Source organism: Xenopus laevis, chromosome 1L (genome assembly GCF_017654675.1).
Source record: "Xenopus laevis strain J_2021 chromosome 1L, Xenopus_laevis_v10.1, whole genome shotgun sequence".
In the NCBI taxonomy this organism is placed as follows: Eukaryota; Metazoa; Chordata; class Amphibia; order Anura; family Pipidae; genus Xenopus; species Xenopus laevis.
Window position 1 is genome coordinate 96,224,982 of NC_054371.1, and position 22,833 is coordinate 96,247,814.

The window sequence follows — 22,833 nt, forward strand, 5'->3', positions numbered from 1 at the left end:
TGAGTCCTTTACAATTTATTGTGGCTATTTTAAGATCAGATTGTGGCGATATGGAGGGTCCGTGGTTAGTGTCACGGCTAGAGTGAGGTATAGCATGGGTGGAGATCACAACTGGCGAGAGTCCCACTGGGGTAGGAGGGGGGTGGGTAGGATGAGTATAGAGTAAAGAAGACATATAAAGCAAGAGTAAATACAATACAAATATAAAATAAGATAAAATGATATAAAATACGTTTCAAATATAACTTGGAGACCTCCCGTCTCAAAAACAAAAGTCTACGAGAGGGTAGGTCAGGCCGCTATCGTGCCCGTAGGGGGCGTTTATAGACGTGTGGGCCCCAGGGGGGGTGGTATTTCGGAGTTGTCACTCGGATGGCTAAGGTGTTTCTCCAACTCCTAACATGAGGAGAAAATGTAAACAAAAAATGAAGCAAAGCTTCAGGGCGTAAGTCACACATAGATATGCCCAGTAGACCATGATGTGGGGATCGAGACTTCAAACCAGTATAACCATTACTTTACCGTCCATGGAAAATAGAGGGTTCACTCAGCTCTCTGACGCAGTTGTGGTGGTTTCAGTCGAGTCGGTCTAACCGAGGATGGTAGCTCATTTGGAAGGTGCAGGGCCCGTAAAAACTTGTCTTGATCTTGCAAGTTTCGAATAGTGTAGGTGCGGCCTTGATGAGATGCTTGTAAGGAGAAAGGAAATCCCCAGCGATAAACTATCTTGTGCTGTCGCAGGAGCTCCGTAAGCGATCTGAACTCTCGTCGTCTAGCCAAAGTCGCAGGTGCCATGTCTGGGAACAGAGCGATTTTACGGCCTTCCACTTCCAGTTCACCCGTAGGTTTAACAGCCTGCATGATATCCGCCTTGGTCTTGTAGTAATGCATACGTACTATAACATCTCTCGGTCTTTCTTCCTGACCCGGTTTAGGCCGCAGAGCCCTATAAGCCCTATTCATCTCCAACCTTTCCGGCTGTTTTTTCCGGTAAAACCTCCTGGAACATATCGTTAAGTAGTGTGTGAAGATCTGTCACCGTCTCCGGTATCCCTCTTAAGCGAATATTGTTTCGGCGGGAGCGGTTTTCGGCATCTTCTTGGGCGTATTGCATGTGTTTGAGCTGCAAGTGAATGGCTGTGATGTCGTTATCAACCTGATGGAGGTAGGCCGCAGTGCTGTCCACATGGTTCTCCAGATCATCTACCCGGTTGCTCAGGGTAGTGATTTCCGCTGCATGTTCTGCTTTAACCATTTTCTCTATGTTCTGAAAGAGCAGGTGCAAATCTTGCTTCATTATACTCTCAGCTTCATCACTGTCCACCTGTTCCCCAACTTGGACGCCATCTTGGTCTTTCTGGCTAGGGTGGAAGAGGAGGTGCAGGTCAGTAGCAGTCGGTTTTTTCGCTTTCGGAGCCATAGAATTGGCTGCATTGGTTCAACACCGTGATCAGCACCTATAGTTGGCAAATAGATTCGGCTATGTTGGGCTAGAGGCCGAATATCTCCTCATGCAAAACGGAGCCGTTCTAAAACACCTCCGCCATGTCACGTAGTTGGCTCCGCCCCCTGCCTCAGATAATTTTAATTAATCTATAGTAGATTCATATAGTTCTAAGTGGTTCGCAATTTGGGAAGAACCTTTCTTAGAAAATTCTGGTACAGCAGTATTCAAAAATGTAATTATACTGGCAGAATTTTGTTGTTCTACTGGAGATTGGGGATTTTTCCCTTTTGAACCATTATTATGGGTATTCTTCCCCTGTTTGGGAAAGGACTGGATCCCCGCCATCTCTCATCACTCTCAACTTCACTTGCATCAAAATTGGAAACACCACTTCTATGGGATACATTTGACATAGGTATTTGATTCCGCACATTCCTCTCTGGGGATGTGTCCGAAGAAGAATCTGTAGGAACCCCTGTTCTGTGATTACCTATTAAGGTGGTCACAGCTTGGCAAGCTTCACTCAACTGGCTCAAAACATCTTGTACCTCTGAATTACCATTACTAATTAGTTTGGCTCTAGGAGCAGATGGTGCCCAATTTTTATATTGGGGAGTGATTATTGGAGGATCAGGAGATCTCTCCACACCATATATACCTGACTGTTGATTTTTAAAAAACTGTTGCTGTAATTCTTCAAAATCCTCTCTGAGCTTACGGTATGCTATGCGACTATTTTCAGCATCAGTTTCTAAGTCCCTAATAAAGGCTTCCTTGTTTGAGATATCTATCTCTAATTGGTTTCTCTCAGATTTCATATGTTGGATGTTTGATTCTATCTCATGTAATTGAGACCTCAATTTTTCTACATCTTCTTTTCTAGCTTTTGATAGGGTATCTACTTCCATTAATGCACAAATCAGGAGGTAGGGCACACATTAATTTTTTCTCTTTGTCTGAACTGTTAGAGGCTAAGTTCATACATGTTAAATATCATTCAACCATGCGTCTGTTGCCCAGATATCATTAAGGTCTGCTCTAGCATTTTTCTTCAAATAATTAATCCAACTATCCATCCCTTGATCAAATTTTAACCGTGTATATATGAATTGAACAACATTGTGGATCATTTGCTCTGGGGTGTTCCCACTCTCACTGCTTGCAACACTCATGGTCTCAATTAGTTAATTAAAAAAAAAAACTATCTTGACAGAAGTATTGGAAGGTTTTTCACTATTTGTACCAATATGAGAAAATAATCTCGCTCTCAGCAGTGCCTCCAAAATATGTCGGGCTATTTAAACATATATTTGATAAATTCTATCAATAAAAATTGATAGAATTTAAGGCTCCTTATAAGTAATAAACAGGAGGAGTCTTAAATAATATATGTCCAACTCTGAATTCGATATCGAGACTTCCCAATCAATTGGTACAAAGGGTGAAAAATCAGGACAACTATTTAACAAAATAATTTATTTATTTATATATAATAATAACAACAAATATATATATAATAACAACAAAAAAAACTATCTTGACAGAAGTATTGGAAGGTTTTTCACTATTTGTACCAATATGAGAAAATAATCTCGCTCTCAGCAGTGCCTCCAAAATATGTCGGGCTATTTAAACATATATTTGATAAATTCTATCAATAAAAATTTATAGAATTTAAGGCTCCTTATAAGTAATAAACAGGAGGAGTCTTAAATAATATATGTCCAACTCTGAATTCGATATCGAGACTTCCCAATCAATTGGTACAAAGGGTGAAAAATCAGGACAACTATTTAACAAAATAATTTATTTATTTATATATAATAATAACAACAAATCAAATTATTGCGTCTTACAAAATCCACCAAATACTTCTTGATATCCACAAACTCAAAATAAAATTTACCACCAGATATTAATTGATAAGACCAAAATCATCAACACGGCAAGCATCCACAAGACAATATACACTTTTACTAATAATAAGGTATTATCTAACTTGGAATCAAAGGAAGAATATGTGACTGATCTGGTCTGTTTAAGGAATTCTACCCTCAATCTTTTACTTTCCCATTAAGTCACTAGTTTGGACATTATAATATATATGTACTAATAAAGGGAAAATAAAACCAAATTAAACAGATTATTCCCAGTTTGCAATGCTGAGAAAGTCGATGTTTAGGGTATAACTATACAATATATAGGAATAACAAATATCCAAGCAGACAACTTAATTGGCATTAAATATAACTAAAATGTATATTTACCAGTTGTAAGTTCTCGCTGGCCTGTGATGTCACCCTGATCTCTCTTCCTGGAGCTTTAAGACATCTGATCCTTTTCTTTTATTTGGCTTGTAGTTTAAAAGTCTGTTTTTCTCTTTTCAGTCCTCTTTTTCAGTCCTTTCCTTTTCTTAGTCCTCTTTTTCAGTTCTTTCCTTTCTTAGTCTTTCCTTCTTTCCTCCTTCTTTTAGCCCCTCTTTCCCTTTCTATCCCAGTGTCTCCTAATTAATCCCTCATTTCTGTCTAAAACTCAACCCCTGGGATTAATCAACTAACCAACTGGAATTGAAGGGTAGTCTCCAAAGTTAAACTATCACCAGATAATCTAAATATATTGTAAAATGTCAATTATTGACCCCTTATTGACGTGATGTCCTACACTACCGGTAGATGGCACTATTGCCTCAAACATCGTGGCCTAAAAATTTCCAAAAAACTACAAAATAGCCTTTGACCTCCTTAGTCTGGTGTTAAACATTAATGTTGACATTGCCTCAGACTGGAACAATGCTTTATGATTCCTTAATACCTTTGGTACATACAATATACTTGTGAACACACTAGCCATTCAAAATTGGTCTGTCCTTGATTAATTATTACCGTAACAAACATATAGGCTCTATTCTATGGATAGCCTTTAAAATTCTTTAAGATGTTCTCATCTTATACTCAAACAGACACCAAGGATTATACAACCTTTGGAATTTGCTTAAGATTAAAGTTGTGAAACACCTGGGTCAGCAGTCTGGTAGACTAAGTTATCCTTTTTAGAAAATAAATGTCATGGATCTTTACCATCCAACATTAATTTGTATAAAACAAAATAAAACACTTATTCCTTATTACTACATGATAGATCAAACATGCATAATATATAAATCATGTATACATAAAATAATAGAAGGTTATATTATAAAAAATAGAAACAATTATATGTTATTATTGAACCTAAATATTCTTATGATTAATTATTCATTTATTTGAAAATCTGAAAATCTAAGGCTCCTCCTCTCAAATTCCTGTAAAGATCCCAGGCCAGATTTACGTGAACTGTCACTAAGGACAGCAGGTTGAAAGAGAACAATCAGAGAATATTGCCAGCCAAGATCAAATTGGGTCAGCATCATGTTAGTTCTGGGGTTTTCAGGAGTAGCCAGCATATCAGAAGCATAACTATATATTACAGTATGCTCTCATCGGGATTTTACAACCAGTGTCAATAATTATTGAAGCATACATATCTGCTTCAGTCAGGAATAGTTTCTCTACATGCTACTGTTCACACAATAGTATAAAGACACATGTGAGATACAGTAATATTGTTCAATTATCTTTCTGTAATCTGCCTGTCTGATCAGCTCTTGCCTCTCTCCTGCTCTTAGCTGTGTGTGTTTATTTCCTTGACATTTACTGCAATTTCTGAAGTTAATAGTGTCCTTAGCACTACACCGATGTTCTACCTGACCCAGTATCACACATGGCCAGTCAGGAGTTACTGTGATAGGATTACCAATGTGTTAACATTGGTAATCCTATCACAGTAACTACACATAATCAACACCTCTGTGAATTTCAGATGTCACCTCTCTGAAGAGTTACAATGTGCCATTGTGATCGGATTAGTGGAAGAGTTTATATATGGAGGACTTCCTACACCAGTCAGTTGAATTGAAGAAGCTGCTTGGATTAGTATTATTATTAGCATGTTTTTATGTAGCGCCAACATATTGCATAGCACTGTAAAGTAAATGTGATTATACAACTAAATCACATGAATTGTATACATAGAACATATGGAGTTACATACATCACAATCAATACCGGTACAAAAGGTGAGGAAGGCCCTATGCAAAAGAGCATACACTCTAAAGGGAAGGGAGTAATACACAAGGTGTGGCAGTGGGCAAGATCAAATTAAGTAGGTGAGAAATGTGGTACTGTATGTGGTGTTGCATTTGGTAGTTAAGCAGAGTGAGGGTAGGCTTCTCAAAAGAAGTGCGTTTTAAGAGTTTTCTTGAAAGCAGAAAGGTTGGGAGAAGTCAGACAGACTGTGGTAGAGAGTTCCAGAGGAGGGGTGCAGCCCTTGCAAAGTCTTGAATGCTCTGGGTTGAGATCAGGAGATGAGAGATAGATCTGAGTATCATCAGCATAGAAGTGGTAGTGGAAACCATACGAGTTGATAAATTTGCAGAGGGAGGAAGTATAGAGGGAGAATAGTAATGGTCCCAGGACAGAGCCTTGAGGAACCCCAACAGAAAGAGGTAGGGGAGAAGATGCTACTCCATTGTAGGAGACACTGATGGAACGATTGGTGATGTAAGAAGAGAACCAGGACAGGGCTGTGTCACGAAGGCCAAGCAAATGGAGGGACTCGAGGAGGAGAGGGTGATCTACAGTGTCAAATGCAGCTGAGAGATCAAGCAGTATTAGTAGTGAGAAATGATTGTTGGCTTTAGCGGTTAAAAGTTCATTAGTTAGTCGAGTCAGGGCAGTATCAGTGGAGTGTTGTGGCTTAAAACCAGATTGTAGGGGGTCCAGCAGGTTATTGTCAGAGAGGAATGAGGTTGTGAAACTTCTTTAATGATTACTCAGCAAGTCCAGTTGTTTTAGAATTACTTATACTAGATATACTAGATAAACCTGTAGGTAACACAATGTTCACTGTATAAAGAGGGACACCAAGTTTCCTTCCTTCCTACCGTTCTCATTCTTTTGCAACTTCATCAAAAGTATTGCAAGGACCAAGAATTATCCAAGCTTTATATTTAGTGAGGAAAGAGTTTCTTGTCCTCCCTCACCAAAACATACTTGTGACAATTACAGGGATCATAGAGGTCTTGTGTCTGTGGATAAAAACGGACATCTCACCTGTTGCTACACCTTCCATCAAGGAGCCCAGGGTGAGAAAATCGAAAATCTGAATTGGCAATGTCCTATTCAAAAGGACTCATCCTCTCAAAAAGTGTTGTGGCTTTAGAGCAAAATCTGTTTGCTACATGTGCTGTGCCTCTGTGGAACATCTTGCCAAGGACTGCAGAGCTGTCATTAGTGCAACAGTGACAAACAAATGTCAGCCCTTCATCCACAGTCATCTTCAGGACTTCCCTAAGGAAATCACAACGGGAAGAACTTATAAAACCCCAGGTTCTACTGCAGTGTCCACCAAATGTATGGAAGTCTCCAGAGAAGGCCACTATGATAAGTCCTGTGCCAAGATATGTCAAGTTAAAGTATACCCTAAATGACAGTCTGAAAAGACACTAAGGGGGTTATTTATCAAAGGTCAAATTGTACAGTTATGTGAGCTTTTTTAAACCTCAAATGAGCTTTAAAGAACTCACAACTCAAATGGTATCTTATTTAAGTAAAACTTGAATGTAAAAAACTTGAATTAGAAAGTTCAAGTTTCCTGTTTTTGGTAAAAAAAAAACTTGATTTACTCAAATTGACCGAGTTTGCAAGCAAAACACACCTAAAAACACAAACATCATGAAGGCTGTTAACATCTTCTTTTTTTAACTCAGGCAAGTTTATTAAAAATTCAGCACATACAAGCTACAGCCACTAACACGCTGTCACGGTCGGCACCCAACACCAGAACAAATGCCAAGCACCCTGCTCTCGACTCGTGCTTTACCTGTAGTGTGACCGCCTTTGGCCTCGGAAGGAGCCCTCAGCTACTTGGATGCCACCAGGACTTAAACGAGAGGTGCAAGGCTAGAGGTTCTGGATAGACAGAGGGGCATGACTGTTAGCAAAGTCTTTGGGCAGAAGGTCAAGGTACAAGGCGTTAGGCAATAGAGTAGTCAGATCGGGTCGGGGCAGGCAGAGAATAATCGTAGTCAGGCAGGCAAGGGTCAAACCAGGTAGTCAATCAGAGGGTTAGCAGAATCGAAGTCAGTAATCAGGCAATGGGTCAGGATACAGAATGTAGAATCGTCAAAAGCCAGGCAGGGGTCAAAACAGGTAATCAGAATCAGGTTAAGCAGAATCGAAGTCAGGCAAGGGGTCAGGAAATAGAATGTAGAATCGTCAAAAGCCAAGCAGGGTCAAAAAAAGATATCAAACAGGAACAGGATCAGAATCACAAGGATAAACACCACAAGGATAAAGCTATAACGGGCAAGGTACTGAAGCCAGAATGAGCCTTATATAGGGGTTTGAATTTCGCGTCAAAACGTGCCTTTGCGCGTCTGCATCATCATGCCCGTGCGTCCGCGTCCATAAATAGAATGAGACGCGCACCCTAAGAACCCAAAATGGAGGAGGAAGAAGAACAGCGTCGCGGGCGTCCCTGCCGATGGCGCGGCGTGTGTCCCCGCCCCACCACTGGACCACCAGGGCAAGTAGTTTTTATTACACACGCACAGCGTGTTACAATGTATAAACCACGATTTACAAGGAATATAAGCAGAATGGAAATACAGTAAACAAACATTATACCAATTTATAATTAGCATAAAATGCTACACCTTTTGACCTTACTTGTCTAGTATAGAACAATTATACCTTTCCCTTAATAAAACGATGTTGCATTGATTCACAATCCAACTAATCCGACCATTGGCTCCAAATTTTTTATTAGAACCTCTGGATTTATATATTAGATTCTCTAGTGTGTTTAAATGATTAACTTCAGAAAGCCATTGTGCATAGGTGAGAGGTAAATGATCCTTCCATTTCCTAGTTATCAACTTTTTCCCAATAAACATTCACTAGCCAAAATGCATTGGTATTGAGTGAAGTGTTCCTTTAAACCGACATATAACAAGCATGCTCGAGATGTTCAAGGAGTTTCCCTATCCAAGACTGAATCTAGTTTATCTAGGATTTTTGTCCAATACAAAGTTAGAGCAGAACAATTCCAAACCATGTGAAGTAATGTAGCATTCTCAGAGTGACATCTGGGGCATTCAGATGAGGTCTCCGGGAAAATGTTATGCAATTTAGCAGGTGTGTAATATGCCATATGCACAAAAAATATTTGTAACATCCTGTCCCTGTAATTAAGAAAAGCCTGAGACGGAGATTCCAGAAGCTCATCCCATTCATCGTCATCTATGGACCCCAACTCCACTTCCCACCTCTCTTTCAGTTTTTCCAGCGGCTTGTTAAATAGTTTGTCATGTAAAGAGGCATACAAATTTGTAATTAGACCCTTGGAGGAGCTAACCATAATACTATCCAACACCAAGTGTAGTGATAATTGAATAGTCGCCCTATTGTGCTGACAGAGATCTTTGCACTTGTGGAGCCATTGATTATTGTGGAGAGAAAAATCTTGCCTAAGACTTGCAAAGCTAACCATTGCGCCCTGCCTCCAAACATCTCGGATCGTGCAAATGTTACAATTTTCCCACTTCAGATTTATCCCCAATCGTTCAACACCTGGAATCCAGTGATTGCACCAGAGTGGGGTTTGAGGAGGGTGACCACTAAATTGAAAAATCTGTGCTGCCAAACTTGGCGAGCATGTTGAATAACAATGTTATGATATGCCAATGTAGTTGTTTTTTTACTAAGTAGCCACTGCAACGGAGTAAGGGGAAAACCTATTAATTGTTGCTGCAGTAAAAACAACGCTTGCATCTTTCACCCAGGAGGCAAAGTGACTCAATTGTGCCACTAGATAGTACAAATATATACTTGGGAGGGTGACTCCACCTTTGTCTTTGTCCCTAGTTAGGATTGAAATACCAATTCTAAGTCTGGACACTGCCCAGATCAATTGCCTAATGAGAGAATCAATTTTATTAAAGAAACCCCTAGATATTATCAGGGGAGCTTGAAGCAATTTATATAATAATTTGGGAAGAAGGATCATCTTCAACAACTGAATACGTCCCATGGGGCCAAATAACAGTGATTCCCAAGCTTTGATCTTGTTTAGTACAGTTTCACACAGTGGATGCACATTTACTGTATAATAATCTGTTAATGGTAACTTAATCACCACCTCCGGGTATGTAAACTGTTGAACCACCGGGAAAGGGAAGGCAAATGCAAAGTCCGGAGCTGGAAACAGGTCAACTGGGAAAATAACTGATTTAGTTGGACTTGTGACCAGGCCCGAAATTTGGGCGAAAGTAGTTGTCAAAACAAACATGGCCTGAGGGGAAAGGTCCCAATCACCCAAATATATTAGTGTGTCATCTACATACAGTTGTATGTGATCTTCCCGCTGCCCAATCTGCCAAACCCGGATTATAGGGTTCAACCTAATTCCCAGCGCAAAGGGCTCCATAGCCAACGCAAAAAGGAGCGGCGAAAGAGCGCAGCCCTGGCACGTGCCTCGCTCAAGGGAAAAAGAAGTGGATTGAGTTCTATTCACTATTAGGGACTCCTTGGGGGAAAGATACGAAAGCTTAACCCAATTTGTGTACACTGCACCAAAGTTAAATTGTTTAAGTACTGCCCACAGATGCGGTCACTCCACTGTATCAAATGCTTTAGTTATATCTAGTGCCACTACTGACCTCTGTCCCTTGTTATCATGAGAAGTAGCTAAATTCAGATACAACCGCCTAAGATTTAAAGCAGTAGATTTGCCAGGCAAAAAGTCAGTTTGATCATCTGCAATCTTACATTTAAAGTCTTACTCATTCTAGCAGACAGAATCTTAGCCAAATTTTGGCAGAAAGCAGTGAAATAGGGCGATAAGCATTCATCTGCACTGGGTTTTTACCAGGTTTATAAAGCAGAACTATAGATGCTTCATACATAGAAGCTGGGAGAATACCTTCTTCTTGTGTATGTTGTATGGTCTTAAGGAAATGAGGAGCTATCACTTCCTTGTAACGCTTATAAAAATCAATAGGGAGACCATCAGGTCATCGTGTTTTTTTAGTTGGAAATTAATCTATGGCTTCCAGTACCTCAGCTAGGGTGATATCCATATCTAACTGAGCCTTATAATCCTGCGGAAGCTTGGGCAGTTACAATGCCCCTAAATAATCAGCTATTTCCTCATCCGTAACCGTTGTTTTAGATTGGTATAATAGGGAGCATGGTCAGATATTCCCCTTGGTAAGTATTCTGAGGAACTAAGGCCCACCAAGAGAGTATTGGACATAAACATCAAATCAATACAGGAAAGGGAAAGATTAGAAGTAGAGAAACATTAATACTGCAAATCCTGAGGGTGTAAGTATCTCCAACCCTCAATAAGGCCCATTTCAGTCATTAAGGCCAACAAATTAGTAACAGAAATGCGGATTAAGTGTTGAGTTGAAGTCACCTGCACATATAACTTGTGCCTGGGGATGAAGTAGAATAAATTATAAAAGCTTTTTAATGCAATGATCCGAATAGGGTGGGGGGGATATAGATGTTAGCCAAACTTGTCTCAGTCGCATTAAGTATGCAGTGTACAAACACAAATTTGCCGTTTGGATCAGTTTTACTTGCTAAAAGTTGGAAAGTTGCAGTTTTCCTGATTAATATTGAAGTGCCTGCTGCATAGGTAGAAAAGGCACCAACCCACCCATGGCTTCCGCAGAGTTAGTTATTTACCCCCTTTCTAAATGCATTTACTGAAGAAACACTACATCAGTGTGCTGTTTTTTGACATAATCCAAAACCAACCTTCTTTTGATAGGGTCATTCATTCCCCTTACATTCCAACTTAGAATAGATACTCCCATAACTTGTATTAAGCCTTAACAACAATATCTCTTGAAGTGCCTGCTGTATAGGTAGAAAAGGCTGAGTGAAAGCACCAACCCACCAATGGCTTCCGCAGAGTTAGTAATTTACCCCCTACTAAATGTGCTTCCTGAAGAAACACTACATCAGTGTGCTGTTTTTTGACATAATCCAAAACCAACCTTCTTTTGATAGGGTCATTCATTCCCCTTACATTCCAACTTAGAATAGATACTCCCATAACTTGTATTTAGCCTTAACAACAATATCTCTATACAATAAGTAAATCGCCTTTAGAGCATAAATTTTGTGCTTTGCGTTTTCCATATGCCTGAAAAAATTTTAAACTATAAAACCAAAAACATTTTCCCCACCAGATAAGCACATCTTTACACAGTATAAATATAGAAGGACACATATTATTAGATTGCCATCTTTCCTTTCCCTCTCGTTCCAACTTCCCAAAGATCTGGAAGCAGAATTAGCCCAAACTTCAAACAAATAAACCAAATTGTGCTTTTGTGTGAGCAACATGGGGTGCGGGTAGATAGAGTAGCAACCTGGCCCGTTGGGCCTTTGTAGATAGATGCTCAAAAAATCAAGAGTTACTCCAGGGCTAAGGATCCCTTGAAACAGTGGTGCATTTGTTCTGTACTAATAAGGTAGTAAGTATTCGTTCAATACCAGCCTCAGTCACAAAGTAAGCACGACTAATAGTGGGGCTGAACACTGAAGTTGACTGTCCCGCTCTGAGATCCAGAACCATTTCTGGGATATCTTGACACAAAGGCCTTAGCTTCCAACTATAGCCAGCAGCTGAACAAGGTAGCACACCTATACAGCAAAACCAAGCACAGTTATTATACAGTATAAAATCCAGAACAGTAGAATGAACTTAGTTCGGCCATAACAGTGTCTGTAGACTGCCATCCACAATAGAAGCCAACAATATACGTAGCACAGTTAACTTTTTGTAATCCAACTGGAGTAGCACCATCACACAGTTAATTGCGTTGGGTCTTGTATGCATTAAGCTAATTTGAGGAGAAACGAAGGATGAACTTAATGCAGTCTTAACAGTGTTTGTTAACTGCCATCCTCATTAGAAGCCAACATTCAACGTAACCCGATTTTAACATAGTGAAATCCATCTTGAGTCTCACCATCACGGGGTTAATTGCGTTGAGCCTTGTATGCCTTAAGCCAAGTAGAAGAAGAAGCGAAGAACAGGACTTTGCCATCCGCCACAACACAGAGCTTATCAGGGTACATCATGGCATAGGAGACGTTAATTTCACAAATCACTTTCTTAACATCTATGAATTTTGTGCGCTGCTTCTGCACTTCTTGCAAGTAATCAGGGTAGATAGCAATGTGAGTATTTTCAAATGGTAGTTGCCCTTTACTTCGAACCATAGACAAGGCCTTATCTCTCTCCCTGGCATTGAGCATTCTCGCTATTAATGGCCTTGCGGGCGTGCCTGGCGGTGGCTGGCGCATAGGCACACGGTGAGCCTTTTCTATAGAGAAACTAGGAGTAAACACTTTTAAGAAGCAATTGCTGAATAAATAGTCAAGAGTCTCACCCTCCAAGTGCTCAGGGAAACCCAACAGCCTGATGTTGTTTCGCGCGCAAGCAATTCTCCAAGTAGTCGGCTTTACTTTGCCAGGTTTGTACTGCCATTTGGATGTCACGCATCTGCGTAGGAAGCAGCCTACTCGCATCTTCCAAGTCACTCACCCTTTGTTCAACAGCTGCGGCCCTCTCACAATTTTTTTGCATATCATGCCTTATAATAGAGAGTTCCACTTTTACCTCATCCACTTTTGTGGTTATGAGACTGGTAACCGCTTCCCTGGAAGACTTAATGTCTTGTATAAGTTCCGTCAGGGTTGGCTCTAAAGGTGCAGTGGAGTTACTCAAGGCCGGAGCTTCAGCTTGTTGCGCATCAAGGGATTCAGCGCCATTTTGTTTTCCTTTGCAGGCAAACTTTCCAAGTTTCATTGCGACTTCAGATGCCCTCCTTTGTGCCTTATGTTGCCCCATCTTTGAGGCAGCGGAGGCTGTTTCAGAGATAAAGACTCCATGATAGCGAAACTAGCATTCTTTTAGGTATCACAAATGGGTGCAAACCACGGAGCTACACAGAAACACGTCCTCTCACATCCAGCTGGTAACCACGCCCCCGGCTATTAACATCTCCAAATGGTTCAAGGGACCTCTGCCATTGACTCCTGCATGACCTTGATTGGTTTTAGATGGTGTATTTTCAGATTCTAGCTATTTCTAGGGTTGGGGTATAATAAATACTAGATACATTTTAACCAAAAAAAATTATTTTTAATCCAAAAATAATCTTGAAAACTCAAATTTTTCATGGAGAACACAACTTGATCCTTAAAAAATCTGCCCCTTAAAGTCTACTCCATTCTCAATGACCAAAGAAATACGTCAGTGGCATGAACAGTTCTTTGACTTATTTAACATACAGTAAATGGAGATGCACTACCACATACTCTTGGCACCTGTGCGAGTATTTCTGAAGTGGTTTGAAGAAGAGCTTTTGGCTTTATGATAGCATCTCTAGATGGCAAAATAGAGCTGCCTTTACCAGCACTGGTTGAATGCAGCCACATACCATCCAACAGAAAACAAACTCCTACACCTGTAGTTGTTCTTCATCACCTTTACTTAAAAAGCATAGCTAACTGCATATCAGTCTTTGACAAGAATTCTGATATTCTCTTTTTGCTCGGTAGAGACATCTTAAGGGTACACAAAGTATGCCAGCAATGCAACAGGCCCCTTGATGCACCATTTTTGCCAATGCCTTGATCATGGATGGGTCATCATGGGAAATATTTCTATAGGTCTGAAGAAGAAACCCACTAATATTTCTTCTTACAAACCAGCGTTCTCCAAAATGGACGCAATAAATATTTTCAACCATGTCTACATCATCACTGTGTGAAGGAAAAACTTGCTGTGGCAGCTGACGACACAAAATAGTGCACATTCCTGCCAATTTTAAGGAGACACTCTTGGTAGAACCGTGTTCAGATCTACCAGTGATGACAATAAACTAGTGTTGAAGATAAAGAATTGAAGATAAAGAATTCCTCAAAACTCAAAGGATCAAAGGATCTCCAGATTTGTTTAATTTAAACTAAGGATGCACCGAATCCACTATTTTGGATACAGCCGAACCCCAGAATCCTTCGTGAAAGATTAGGCCGAATACCAAACCCCTGAATCCTAATTTGTATATGCAAATTAGGGGTGGGAAGGGGAAAACATTTATACTTCCTTTTTTGTGACAAAAAGTCACGCAATTCCCCTCCTGTTCCTAATTTGCATATGCAAATTAGGACGTGGATTTGGTTCGGCCTGGCAGAAGGATTCAGTCAAATCCTGCTTAAAAGGCCAAACCCTGGCCGAATCCCTAACCAAATCCTAGATTCGGTGCATCCCTAATTTAAACGCACCTTAAAAAGCAAACAATAAATGAGAGAACATTTCCTAGCCTTCCTAGCGTTTTGACAATAACCACACTGAACTTGCACCACCACTGAAGGAAGGAGAAGTATGCTGGTTTCTCGCATCCTTTGGCATCTACCACCCTCGAAAACTGGGTCAGATTAGGGTGGCATTTGACTCTAGTGCTCAGTATGAAGGCCTCTCATTAAACAACTTTCTACTCAACAAACTCAACTTGAACAATAGCCTTTTAGGGGTACTCATCTGCTTCAAACAGGAACTTCTGACAGTAATGTCAAACATTAAGCAGATGTTTCATTGTCCCTGAAGACAGCAGGAACTACTGATATCAGTTCAAAGGCGACTTAGAGAAATATCTTCTTGGCAGTGTGTTGACAAGCATGTTGCTTTACTGTAGTGAGTGATAGAAGGTATATACCCAGACACTCTTCTTAGACAAGGGACTATTATTGATCCAGTTTTTGCAGGATACTTTCAGTGCAGCAGGCTCTATGATCAGTGGAAACATATCCAACATCTTTATAATGTGCTTTTGAACTACTGGCAAAAGGAGTATTTGCACATTCTTCAGACTCAGAACAAGTACCAAGAAGCAAAGCCTAACCAACACAACATCAAATGAATTGCATATGGGACTTTTTGAAAAGATTATAATCAGTGATATTGGGGAGCTACATAAGACTGAAGTAAAGATAATGAAAGGTGACAGTGCCCAGACTTTCTTTAGACTTTCTACTTAACTGGTACTGCTCATACCAAGAGAAGACTCAATTTCACCCTATGCCTCAGCACCCTGATATATAAGTGGAAGGTACTTGCAAAGGACTCTAATGCTAGTATTGCTATGCATGTTTTTTGTTGTTCTCTTTCTCTCTTCTCATTACAGGTTCCTGGAGTACAATAATGCCCATGTATACTCACTTGTAATATAATTTATAAATTTAAAGATTTCAGGTGGGCAATGTTACACACAATTTTTGTTTTAGATCTTAGTTTGACTTGTTGCTGCATCTTGTTAGATTTTGTCCTTCACCTCTCCCTGTAGCTCCAGGTAGCTACTGTGACCTTTAACTCCCTTTCCTTTTAACAGTTTTTCCAGTTTCCAGTTAGCAGCCATTGTAGGTGCTCTTTAACTGCCTATTAAACCCTGGTTGAAAAATATATCCACTGGCCTACTGGATTGGATAGATGGATGATTTTCACATTTTGGAATAAAACTTCAGCAAGATCTGCATACTTGCAGGGCCCCTTTAATAAAGGGGCAAAAGGGACCACCAGGACCCACCTCTGTTGGAGGCCTACAGCTGAACTGTTTTTTTTTTTTTTACATAGCAGACTCTGCTGCCTCTCTATCCCACCCCCCCACCTCACTGTCGACACCATCATCAAGGATCCAGCTATCCACACCAAAATCCCCCCCCCCCGGAATATCCCCTGCACCGCTGCGCCAGCTGGAGAAGGTGGCGCCGCAGTCTACAGAGTGGCACCAGAGGGGGAGGGAGCATATATAGCATGACATGTCAGTGCGCAACGCCAGGTCTGCCCATCTATAGTCGGGGCAGAAGTCACCAGCCACCCGCCGTGGCGCCACCCACCTTGCCTTGCTTGCCTCTGTCAGAGAGTGTTAGACTGTCAGTGTGTCAGTGTCACCACTACCTCCTCAGCTCGGAGCTGAGGGTGGGTAGTAGGTATGTAAAATATTACATTTGTTTGCTAACTGTAATGCTGTATATTTTGTTGTATATACTGTTGCTCAGTCAGATAAGGGATATGGTTTGGAAAATGTTGGGAGCCCCATGGGGGGGGAGGATGGATGGAATAGATTACTGGCCTGCTGCCACTGCTGCCAGTACAATATATGAACTTCCAATTGACCCAAACCATGCACTAATGAACTCCAGCTTGGTGATCCCAATCAGCCCTTTAGAACTCTCTCTATGATCCACCTGTGTTGTGAGTGAAAGTGAGCCCTGGATTTTAGTTGCTCTGGTCTGGTGGACCCAAATCTGGGGTCTAGTGGAGGATAATGACCCCATAGTGAAGCCTCAGGAGAATTTAGAGTACTGTTACTAAGTATTACAGACTGTCTGCAATGACTATTCTTGGCAAGGCAGTCTACAAGCAGCAGTGGGGGTACCCAGCCATGTGTGTTCAGCCACCTGGCACCCACCCACTGTAATTTTTTGTTTAAATTACAAAAAAAGGAGAAATAAACCCTGAAAATGAATGTGGCTAAAAATGCCATATTTATACTGAACTTATTGCACCAGCCTAAAGTTTTAGCTTCTCTTTAGCAGCAATGATCCAGGACTTCAAACTTGTCACAGGGGGTCACCATCTTGAAAAGTGTCTGTGACACTCACATGCTCAGTTGGCACTAAACCGATGTTAAGAAGCTAAGCTTAGGGGTTGTCACAAATTATCAAGCAGAAAATGAGGTTGGTCTGTAATATAAACTGATGCTACAGGGCTTATTATTAAATTCTTATGTTAATTGCACTGGCTTTTGTGCTGCCATGTAGTAATTATCTGTATTAATTACTAATCAGCCTTATATTGTGACATTTATATTCTATGTATACTGTATATTGTGAGTGGGTCCCTAAGCTCAGTAAGTGACAGCAACACAGAACATGTGCAGTGAATCAGCAGAAAAGAAGATAGGGTGCTGCTGGGGCATCTTTGGAGACACAGATCTTTATTGCTAAAGGGCTGTGGTTGCCTTGGGCTGGTACAGAAGCACAAAACATCATGTACAACATTTCTTGCTACTTCTTTAGTTAGGCTTTAGTTCTTCTTTAAACCACTCAAGTGTTGCCTTAGCAGTATGCTTCGAGTCATTATCCTACTGGAAGGTGAATCTCCGTTCCAGTCTCAAATCACAGGCAGCCGCAGACTGACACAGGTTTTGCTCAAGAATATCCCTGTATTTAGCACCATCCATCTTTCCCTCGACTCGGACCAGTTTCTCAGTCCTGCTGCTGAAAAAATCCCCACTGCATAATGCTGCTGTAACGGTTGGCATCCTAAACCCAGAACCGATGCCAACCACCCTGGTCTTCGCTCGTGCTTCTGCCTGTAGCAGCCGCCTTTGGCTTTGGGAGGAGCTACTTAGATGCCGCCAGGTCTTAAAACAAGAGGTGCAAGACAAAGGGTTCTGGACAGACAAAGGGGCACAACTGTAAGCAAGAGTCTTTGGGCTGAAGGTCACAGTACAAAACGTTAGGCAGAATCGTAGTCAGATCAGGCCGGGTCAAGGCAGGCAGAGAATAAGTGTAGTCAGGGAGGTCCTTGCCTGCCTGACTACACAGACAAGGACCTGCCTGACTACTACAAGATCAAACAGATAGCACAAGGCTCAAAAGCACCACAGGATAAACCTATAACGGGCAAGGAACTGAAGCCCGAATGAGCCTTATATGGGGGTTTGACGTGCCTTTGCGCATCTGTGTCATAATGCCTGCACATCCGTGTCCATAAATAGAATGAGACACGGGCGCGCGTGCTCTAAGAACCCAAAATGGAGGAGGAAGAAGAACAGTGCGGTGGGCGTTCCCACCGCACCACTGGACCACCAGGGCAAGTAGTTTTTATTACAGCTGCCACCACCATGTTTCACTGTTGCTGGAGTTCTTGGGGTGATGGGATGTGTTGGGTTTGCTCCATAGCATTTTCCCTGGTGGCCTAAAAGTTAAATTTTAGTCTTATCTGACCATAGCACCTTCCTCCATACATTTGGAGAGTCGCCCACATGCCTTTTGACAAACTCAAAACTTTAAGTAATGGCTGTTTTCTGCCCACTCTTCCATAAAGCCCAGCTCTATGGAGTGTATGGCTTATTGTGGTCATTTGGACAGATACTCCAGTCTCTGCTGTGGAACTCTGCAACTCCTTCAGGGTTACCTTTGGTCTCTGTGCTGCCTCTCTGACTAATGCCCTCCTTGCCCGGTCTGTGAGTTTTTGTGGGCGGCCTATTTGTTGTGGTACCATGTCAGAAAAGGTGTGTTTATACTGACAGATCATGTGACACTAAGATTGCACACAGGTGGACTTCATTTCACTAATTATGTGACTTTTGAAGGTTATTGGGTGCACCAGGATTTATTAGGGCTTCATGGCAAAGAGGGCAAATACATATGCATATGCCAATTTTAGGGTTTTTTTATAATTCTTTTTTATATATATTTTTCTCATTCCACTTCACCAACTTAGACTATTTTGAGCAGATCCATCACATAAAATAAGATTAAGAAACATTTAAATTACAGGTTGGAATGTAATAAAATAGGTAAAAAGCCAAGGGGGTGAATACTTTTGCAAGGCACTGTGGGGCTCATTTATCAACACTGGGCAAATTTGCCCATGGGCTGTTACCTATAGCAACCAATCAGTGATTAGCGTTTTAAAGCCAGCTGCAATTAGAACAATGAATGCAGCAATCTGATTGGTTGCCATTGGTTACTGCCCATGGGAAAATTTGCCCATTGTTGATAAATGACCCCCTGTATCTTTCTATTCAGGTCTCTCCTACTCATATTACAGTCACTCATTAAACGCTGCCCATATAGGAAACCTGTAGCCTGAATGATTCTTTGCTTGAATTACACAGTTTCCCTTCATAATCTCTGCAGTAAGTGAGTCACAAAGTGTTTTTTATTGTATTATGCCTACTAATGATCTGCACCTCGGATATCTTGTGTGAGGTTGGGGATTGTGGCCTATTATAAGATAACTACTTTTAGTAGTGCCATCCATGCAAAACAACTTGAATTGCCTTGAGTTGTAATGGATATGGAACTCCACTTCTGTTACTTAGTCAGATTTATATATTTTTCCCAGAATCATCTCTACTATGGTATACTGTTACTGTCAATCTTGCACAGCACAGACAGCACTGCCCATATAGGAAACCTGTAGCCTGAATGATTCTTTGCTTGAATTACACAGTTTCCCCTTTGCTTGAATTACACAGTTCCCCTTCATAATCTCTGCAGTAAATTAGTCACAAAGTGTTTTTTATTGTATTATGCCTACTAATGATCTGCACCTCGGATATCTTGTGTGAGGTTGGGGATTGTGGCCTATTATAGTAGTTACTTTTAGTAGTGCCTTCCATGCAAAACAACTTGAATTGCCTTGGGTTGTAATGGATATGGAATTCCACTTCTGTTACTTAGTCAGATTTATATGTTTTTCCCAGAATCGTCTCTACTATACTGTTACTGTGAATCTGGCACAGCACAGACAGCGCTGCCCATATAGGAAACATGCAGCCTGAATGATTCTTTGCTTGGATTACACACTGTCCCTTCATAACCCTGCAGTAAGAGAGTCACAACGTGTTTTTTATTGTATTATGCCTACTAATGCTCTGCACCTCGGATATCTTGGGTGAGGTTGGGGATTGGTAATAATGTTGTGGCTTATTATAAGAAAACTACCTTTTCTAGTGCCTTCCATGCAAAAAAATTGCCTTGGGTTGTAATGGATATGGAACTCCACTTCTGTTTCTTAGTCAGGTTAATATGTTGTTTCTCATAATCACAGTCTCCCTTCATAATCTCTTCAGTAAGGCAGTCACAAAGTGTTTTTTTTATTGTATTATGCCTACTAATGCTCTGCTCTTCAGATGTTACTTAGGCCTTCTCTCCCAACCACTACATTGGCCATACCTGCCCAAGTTTATGAGTAAACAATAATTATATTTTGCATTTATTTTTGAACATACTTTAGATCTGCAATAAATCTTGGTGATCATTGGTAACAGAGTTAAATTTAGGTTGGGTTAATCTTGTTGCCTTTGTTAAATTTCATTGTGCAATGTGCACATTAGCATAGTTGCATTAAGTCTTTGCTGAATGGTAACTTTGATTCCTAGACTAGTAATAACATTCTAACAGCCACAAGGAGCACTTAAAAGAAAAGAATGTTTTAAAATGAAGAAGGAGCAACAGCCTATATCAAAGCATGCTACCCAGTTTTGGTCAGAATTTAGAAGTAAAGTTAAATCACAGTTTCCTGACCTCAATCACGTTAAAATGATACTGTTCAAGAAGTGACTGCAAGCTCTAAGCACACATAACAACATGAGTTGGTTATAACATTGTCTGAGACAACAGATGCAAATATATGTCATGTAATAGCACAGAGTGAAATTACAGAGTTAGAGAAAGAAAATGATGTACAAATTTGTTTGTACAGGTGAAATAGACGATATTGCTTTTTCTACAGCTGCTTCTATAGCAAGTATTTCCAATAGGGAAAAATATAAAATTGTGACTTCTACTGATCCTGCTTTGTGGCCAAAGCAAAATAAAAATTTGCTGCAGGAATATTGGTGTCAGTATGGTCCAGAAATGTGTAAAACTCTTACAGGAAAGTACAGTGTTTCAGAAAGAAGTTATTCTGGTGGTGTGAAACATTCTTTCACATATGAAATGGTAGAGCGTATAATGCCAAATGGAGAAACTGTAGAATGAAGCTTCATTATCTATTCACCTTCTGAGGGTCGAATGTTTTCAACACCAACTACAGCATTTTCTTATTATTGCGTTATTGACTGGAAGCATATAGCTGCAGTCAGCTGTATGCTTCCAGTCACTAAAGCAATAATAACTCATACACCATGAAAATAGTGCAGAACATCAACAGTATGTAAAAGCCTATATTAAAAAGTGCCATGTACAAGGTAGAATAGATTCTGAAGTGCAAAAGACACTTGAAATCCAAGAGCAGTATTGGAAAGATGTCTTAAGAGAAGTTGTTTACAGTTAAATTTCTCTCCCAGTATGGCTTACCCTTTTCATGGCACAGTAGAGAGATTTGGCTCCCCAAATAATGATGTGTACCTTGGATCTCTTGAATACTTAGCTCAGTTTGATCTATTCATAGCTGCACACATAGAAAAGTATGGTAACAAAGGGCGAGGTAAGCCTTCTTATCTGTCTTTGAGTATCTGTGAACAGATGATTACCATGATGAGTTGCAAAGTCCAGAACCAAATTGTTAAAAAAATAATAATGTGTGGACTCCACTCCACACATTAACAGACCACAGACGTAAATCATGTAGATCAGCTGACATTTACAGCTCGCTTTGCCAACAAGTGTACTGGTAAACCAGTAGAGAGATATCTGCAATTTGTACCAGTTCATTCACACACTGCAAAATCTTAGGCAAATACCATATTAAAGACTCTTGAAGAACATAAAATACAGATCAAAGATTGCCGTGGTCAAGAATATGACAATGCTAGTAACATGTCCGGAAAGTAAAGGCTCATATTCAGAAAGTGAACCCAGTGCCTCGCAGTGCACACTCGTGTCTGCCCCACCGCAGCTGATTTTTTTTCACTTGTGCAGATATTGTATGATTTTTTCTCAGGCTCTACACACCGCTGGAAATTGCTACTTTGACACTTAAAGCCAAATGATAAAGAGTTTGGAGACACGTGATGGTCATCTCATACAAATGCTGTTAAAGCTTTATTTCAAAACTACTGCAACATACTGCAGTGTTTAAAAAAATTGAAAGTAATGAAGAAGAATATGTAGACACACAGAAGCTTGCAAAACTATTAATTAAAAAAAATGGAAAAATTGGAAAATGTCATTGTCTCTACTTTGGAACCAAATTCTGGAGCAATTTAACTTAACTAGTGTTTACTTACAATCGAGTACCATGAACCTTGGAACAGCTACCAACATGCTAAGGTCCCTGGTAGCAAATGTTGCAAGTCTCAGAGATGAATTTGAGAAGATCTATACTGATGCTTCATTTCTCATGCCCAACAGCACTTTTGAGACCACCAGACTTTGTAAACGGAAAGCATTTTTTGATGAGAAGGAAAAAGAAAATGTTGTTCTTCAATGCTGTAAAAATTTCAAATTGGAATCATTCAATATCATAATTGACACACTTGTCACCTGTCTTCAGGAAAGAATAAAAGCACACACCACACT

The 22,833-nt window shown here is 40.4% G+C and overlaps 1 protein-coding gene and 1 pseudogene across 1 annotated transcript in view; both read right to left on the bottom strand.

Moving 5' to 3' along the window:
* Window positions 1-22,833, bottom strand: part of LOC121403692 (cyclic AMP-responsive element-binding protein 3-like protein 3) — a 253,263-nt gene that overhangs the window by 224,700 nt on the left and 5,730 nt on the right.
* On the bottom strand, window positions 1,461-2,866 carry LOC121403696 (annotated as a pseudogene).